Source organism: Polyodon spathula, chromosome 15 (assembly GCF_017654505.1).
Source record: "Polyodon spathula isolate WHYD16114869_AA chromosome 15, ASM1765450v1, whole genome shotgun sequence".
NCBI lineage: Eukaryota > Metazoa > Chordata > Actinopteri > Acipenseriformes > Polyodontidae > Polyodon > Polyodon spathula.
The window spans coordinates 22,382,658-22,389,921 of record NC_054548.1 but is presented as its reverse complement, the minus strand read 5'-3'; the positions used below and the strand labels follow the sequence as shown (position 1 = coordinate 22,389,921).

Here is a 7,264-nt window from a genome sequence, read left to right as displayed (position 1 = left end):
GTGTGATGAAGGGCCTTGTAGGCAAGCAGGAGAATTTTGAAAGTAATCCTGATCTTTACAGGTAGTCAGTGCAGCTGGACAAGACAAGGATTGGGTTGGGTTGAGACCAATCTATGAAAGCATTATCCCATGATAGCTGGGATGTTGCTTTGGCTGAGAATGCTTTGTGGAATAGATAAAAAAAATTGTTCCTCCGTATTTGACTGACGAGTCTACAATATTGAACATGTAAGAGTCAATTTCTTGCCGCAGTGAGGGTGAACTTCACATAAAACATCTCTATATACTGAAAAAGCTTTACAAATTTGCCCAGTTAGATCTTTTTGAAGCTGAGGTTCCCTGGATTTGAGGTAACAGATCACCATATTCACTGACTCAATGATCTAGACACTTTTATGTTGCAATTATAATTGAAACCAAGTTAATGTCTTTACCTTCTAAAATGTTGACTCAGTGCTGAGGAGAGAGTGTGTGGTGATGTGTCTCTGAAGCAGAGGTGTGGCCAGATTTCTTTCGGTATTTTCTCCTTGGATTAATGGTGGGAGGATTGCTGACGATCTGTAAAGTATGAAGACAAGACAAGTTTACAAAAACCCTCACAATATGCAAAGTTTTAACATTTGAAATAAGCAAACAGTTACTTTGCTTCTATATTGCTATGCAAAGTGGAAATGCCCTAACATAACGGACCTTCTGCACTTTAGTTTCACATAGCAAACCGTTTTGTATTTGGACATTTGTTTTTATTAAATATAAAAGAATGTGCCATTAGAAAATTCACAACCCCGTGAAATGCACCCATTCAAAACAACTTCTGGTGGGAAAGTCTAATTTCTGTTTAGCAAAAAGACACTTTATGAAAACCTTTGCATCAAACGACCTAACATCTGTTTTAGTCCCATTTTCTAAAACTTGTATTGCCATATACAATGGAACAAGTACAGCAAATGTGATAAAGCATACTGTAAGTAGTAAGTAGTATATACATATATCCTTTTATCTGAATTGCTACTGCACTGGGGCCTAAGTTTTGCATAAGGGGGAGTTTATGTCCACAAGATATGGCACCAGGTCAGACAAAAGGGAAATTTGGATAAACGGTTTAACTGAATAATCATGAAAAACTAAAAAAAAAAAAAAAACTAAAATAATGTATTGTAATGTATAGGGACAGACTTTGCTTACTTGAAAACACGGATTTGAATTTGCATGTAGAACTGTACAGTTGTTCAGAAAACAGGATGCTGTATCAGAGCCACAGTATCAAGATAGCAGAGATCAATGGCAGTATCATCAGATCAGGCATCAAACTAGTTAGACAATGCAGTGTCAAATTAAAAGTTTTTCCATGTCTACAGTGCATGCTCAGATGAATAATCATTAAAAAAAAGAAAAAGAGTAACACTTTGTCTGAAACAGCAGGAGATAGTGAAAGAAATGAATGAGGTCACTAATTTGAATCATTAACAATATCTGTCAAAGCATGAGGGATGGATTGTTTTTATCCAGCAGTTATGTGCAAAAGACATTTTCTAATTAACTTGTGCCATTCCTGACAATTCACCTATCTGCCACCATCAGGTTTTGACCTTGACACTGACCACAGACACTGAAGTAGGCCATTAAACTTTCAACTTTCTGACCCTCAAATAAGCTTGCTTTTGATTGTAAGTTGAAGGTCTAGGGAGATTAAATAAAAAATAAATAAATAATGTACTCTTTGTACTAGTCTTGTAACTAAAATAACATTACCAAAAGGCAATTTGCACAAATATGATTGATACACGTTGTTTTTCAAGTAATCAACATACTGTTCTGGGTTAAACAATCCACATTTTAACAATATAGGATAGCATACTGTACCTTTTAATGTTCATAAGGAAGGCTAACAGAAAAAACAACAAAAAAAAAAAAACAGTAAAAATGTAAATAATGCAGATATTACCCACATCCACCCTATAATAATGAATATTTAGCCACAATTAGACTCCTGGTTTTTCCTTACCCATTACCACCTTTAATAATTTGAAAATAAGCTTACATAGATTACTTCAATCGTTTTGTGAGAAAACATTAAATGCCAGTATTTAAGTGCTCTGTAATAGAACTGTTTGATTTTTATACTAGGTTAAGAAAAGAGAAATGGTCTCATAACTAAGTATTCTAAATAAATACAGAATGTTTTTTAACATTATCAACATTCAATCAGCAAAGTGATTTTTCTATTGTTTCTGGAAATACAACAAGCCCTCAACAGAACCATCCATCATAACCATACAGAAACGTATAGCCTGTCCTTTTTAAGGACTATAGCTGCAGTTTTGGTGCTGAATAAACTATTTCTTGACATTTTCTTCACCTCCCCTGGCAGAGCTGGCAAGTTAAGCCCAGAGTTCTCATCTGTCTTCCCTGACCCTCTAAACAACAGGGCAATGACATGGTCACTTGGTAGCTTATGATTTCTCCCCACTTATCTTCCCATTATGGCAGCTATTATGAGAATTTGGTTCATGGGTGTGCTGCCATGCCTGATGACCTATTCCAGGAGCTACAAAAGAACCTTATGATAATGAGATAACATCAGTCGACTTCTGATAACTGACTGATGAAAATCATCTTCAGTGCACATAGAGATCATTAAAGCAGGAACTCTGTACAACTAGTTGAGCTGATTAGTATTAAATTACCAATGTTACAATGTTCCATCTGCCACAGGAGTAATCTTTTTTTTTTTCCTTTTTTTTTTTTTTTCTTGTTCTTTCTATGGTAAATGGTCTACTGTAATGCTTCACTTGACAAAGAGCCTATTTGCACTGATCCTGTTTGGGATACTTTCTGTAGACTGACAAAGAAGGAGACTCTGACAAAAGTGTAACTGCATTTTGATAACTTAATACCTTCTTTACAAAAATTGTTGTATTACCGTAGGACTCTCCAAATTAAAAAAAAAAAAAAAAAAAAAAAGTAAATCATGTTGTGAGTTTCTTAGTTTTAGTTGTTTCTTAGTTAGAGAGTTATACAGTATGTATACTGTAAAAGTCTGTACGGTATGGAGAAAAGGGTGCTTCTAAATATATATTTATATCAAAAACATTTTTGTATAACATATGCAACATTTATTGAAAGTAGTTTTTAATGTGCACTGGGTGTGCCATTTGTTAAATATTTGATTTACAAACTTTTAGCTGTATGTTTAATAAACAAGTAAAAACTATGTGCTGCAGTGTTTATTAAAAGTTAAAGCTGGTGTGGTCTTTAATATTTTGTATTATTCCTTGAGGGTAGTACAGTACATCTTGTAAATTGTTAATATCCTTTCAAATTCATTAAGTGGTCACCACAGTTAATGGTAGAAAATTACTGCAGTATGCCTTATTAAATCATATTACTGCTATCTCCTTACACATTATATTTGTTTTCATTTTAGGGTGACAGGAATTCCCCTTAATTCCACTGAATCCTGCGTGCACTTCAACACTCTTATAATCTCTTTGCTGTATCTACTGATAACAATTGCAGCTTTTTATGTCAGACAACTTAATTGCTTTTGTAACTTCTCTGTGAATGACATCATTGAAACTGTATAAATAGAGTATTTCTAGCTGCAAGTCAGAAAATATCATCACTGGGGCTATAGTGCCTACAATTTAGAGTGTTGCCAAAAATAAAACTGCTCCTGCAAGTGTCTTTTTAGCCAATCAGTGAATACTTCATTTTAAATTTAAATTACACTAAATGATAATTCAAATCTATCCTACATTAAGCAAATTGTTGTTGGTTAATAATAATAATAATAATAATAATAATAATAATAATAATAATAATAATAATAATAATAATAATAATAATGTCATAGTAGGTGATTTCTATTTTGAAACCCGTACATTTGTTATCAATATAAGACTAATTGTAAGATTTTTGGGGTAATACACAGCAATTGCACATAGTCTTATTGCAAGTAGTTTTGATGGCTTCATATTTAACAAATGTTACATTTGCATGGAATGGCCCAGTAGCAGAAGAAGTAGTAAACACATTTTAATGTTCATATTATATAAAGTAAAATGTTGCTACACTTTTGTCTTCTCCGTCTAAATCAAGTAATTAAAATAAATCAATAAATAAATAAAGCATGCATTCCAGCAGCTATTCAATTACAGCTCATGAAACCATTATGTATCCAATTCATTTATCTTTAGTATGGTACCTGATCATCAACCTAGAACAGGCTAGAACATTATCTGAACATCAGACTTTATTTCTTTTTATGTTTTTATTTTATTTTAATTTTTTTTTTGACATCCTCTTATGTTTGTTACAATGTTTCCGGTCATTCTGATTGCTTTTTCTTACAAGCTTACTCTTTATAAAAAAAAAAAAAAAAAAAAAAAAAAGATTATTGTTTATAAAAAAAATAAATAAAAAACAATATATCAGATCATTCCAATTGTTAAAAAGCAAACTACAAAAGTATACAACTTGAGAATGCCTGTGGGTGGTTATTTCAGAAATTTTGTTCAGCACAAGTTTATTTTTTGCCAATACAGATATGCATCAGTTTCCAGTTGGCGGGATGGAGAGCAGATCTGCAATGGCTTACTGCACACCTCTTATCATTCAGTGTCTTATGCGGGTACAAGATGCTAGGCATAACAAATGTATTTTAAAAACCCAAATTCAGTGTCAGTTGTGCTGCACTTGGCATTTATTTATTTAGTTTTTTAAATCTCGATTTAATTGCTAGATATTATTATTATTATTATTATTATTATTATTATTATTATTATTATTATTATTATTATTATTATTATTATTTCTGATAATAAGTATACAGAAAACTATGTCTGTGCATTATAGCTATGACTTTTTTTTTTTTTTTTTTTTTTTTTTTAACTACAATATCCAGAGTCTGCGCAGGTCCGATTTTTACAACCTGCATCCGACCTGGACTTGCTACTACAGGACCCAACCCGAACCCACAACCCACTGCAGCACCGACTTCTTACCTGGGACCCAAACCGGCTTGCTTTAATAAAACTTGCAACCCGACCGGAACCCGCAAGTGATTGTCCTGTACCAACTGACTCTCTCATGCTCTCACAATCACACACAGATATCGCTACCATTCTCCACAGATTAAGTTTATGCAGTAGGCTATACAGCATGGTAGCTTTCTCTAGTGGTCTGGATATATTTTACCACTGTAACATATTAACTATCTCTACTTACTGTACTATACAATACCTGTCAGATTCTTTCGTGCCACCAGTCGAAAGCGAGCTACACCTGTGCTTTCACAGAAATGCAGTTTTGTGGCTGTTGTACAAAAAGCAAATTGACAGGTTTTACAAACAATGAATCCAGTCACATGTTCATTATTTTCATTTGCTGTGATTCCAAAAGAAATCCACACTTGTGATTTACCTCTCGAACTGTTATTCACACGTTATAAACACTGTGTGCTATGTTGTGTTTCACCTCGTCCACAGACATTTTTAACATCACCTAACAGACGTGATAAAAAGACGTATCAAACAAGCGGCAATACAAATCGAGAACAATGGCGGGGTTTACAGGCAAGTTTTAATCGCACTACTATAGTGCATTCATGACGTGTCACACACAAATGATGCATGATCGTGCTTGTTCCAAAAGTGCACGGCAAAAAAAGTGTGCGACTTGTCATTACACTTTGGTAAAGCACGGTAAAGTGCGCGCTAATTGGCCTAACTAGTCCCATAGCAACAAACTCGACAGACGTGTAAAATACTTCACGATAGACGTTCATGAAATACCATGAGACCCCATCCACCTATATAAAAGAACGCTCTTCTCTGGGAATATTCCTCCACACTGTTGTCCTCTAGATTGTAGTGTAAGATTTTCCTTATCCCAATCTTACTAGTACAAATCATTTAAATATCCATCCGGTGTGTTCGCTTGCCATCTCTTACCCTTTCCCCTGTTTGCGTCTTTATTCTCTGCTTAGTTCAGCGCTTATAAATGCTACTGTTAGTTAGTAGTCACTGTTGCAGAGCAAATAAAAAAAAGCAACAAATTGAAATTCCATTTGCTTGTCTTGTGCTTCTTTTCTGGACCTGTGCGTACCAGGCGCCGCAATATGCTTTTATTAAAGACAGTTATTTTATTTAATTTTTTTATCCTCATGACTTTATTCTTCCTATGTCATTTTCTCCGTGATTTTGAACACATTGATTTACTTCCTACTTTTCGGTTACAAACTCCTAGCCCTAATTTTGAACGATGCATGGGAACTACTAGATCATTATTGCCAGCACTATTGTCATAATAATGATACTACGAATAATGTAGCTTTTTTCCCGCAGGATGTTTCAAGCTTCCACCCCTTCTGACAGCAGGCAACACCAGGTCAGCTGGACTGATGGGGAAACTAATTTCCTTCTCCAAATTATTGCGGACCTGGGTGTTATGGATGAACTGGATTGACCTCGCCAAAGAATTGCCACCATTTTCACCAGTATTACCGGTGCTCTGTCTGAACTTGATATAAACAGAACGCTCCTGCAGGTATGAGATATATTCAAGAAACTGAAATATCTGTACCTGCAGGAAAGACAACGCCTGCAGTCCTCCAGTTAAAGCTCAAGGTCCCAATTTCGGTTCTGTGAGGAAATGCACCGGTTAATGGGTGACCAGCCAATGGCAGTGGCATTGGACCATTTACTTGAATCCTTATCCTCCCAGATGTCCTGTGAAATACCTGCCCCATTAATTGATACATTTACTTTTCTAAACTAAAATATGCTGCAATTGTAAAATAAGGAAATCTATATTATTATGTTGTTCTTCTTGGCAGCATGAATCGTTTTAACTGCAATCTCTTTGTATTCTAGACAGATGGAGGTTAACCTTCTCTTCATCTCTGCCAAGCGAGTAAAACTTCATGTAAACCTTTACGCATTATTTGAACGATATCTTTTATCGCGCAGCATCTCTTTTCAGCACGTTTGGTGATATTTAAATAAACCATCCCATTATTTTATTATTAATGAGGGTGTTTGCATTTGGACGACTAAATTATCTCTCTAAAATAAACTCTCATGTAAACGTGGAAGCAGAACTGTCATTACCATAAAAGAGTGAGAGATCTGTTGTCACACGTTTCAGTTTTTGCTTGTAAATTGCCCCACTATTTAGTCTGCTGACTCCTCTCACCTCCAGCTTTACAGTGCAGGAAATACCAATGCATTTGTGAAAGGGTTAAAGACGGGTATACTGAAAG

General features: G+C 34.8%; 1 long non-coding RNA gene across 1 annotated transcript; it reads right to left on the bottom strand.

The window, feature by feature from the left end:
* Positions 1–439: 439 nt before the first annotated feature.
* Positions 440–5,318, bottom strand: LOC121327856. Its single transcript, XR_005951616.1, has 3 exons — positions 5,245–5,318; positions 1,864–1,885; positions 440–558 (listed from the first exon to the last, which is right to left on the bottom strand). It is a non-coding gene; the product is annotated as an uncharacterized LOC121327856 (long non-coding RNA).
* Between the last annotated feature and the right edge of the window lie 1,946 nt (positions 5,319–7,264).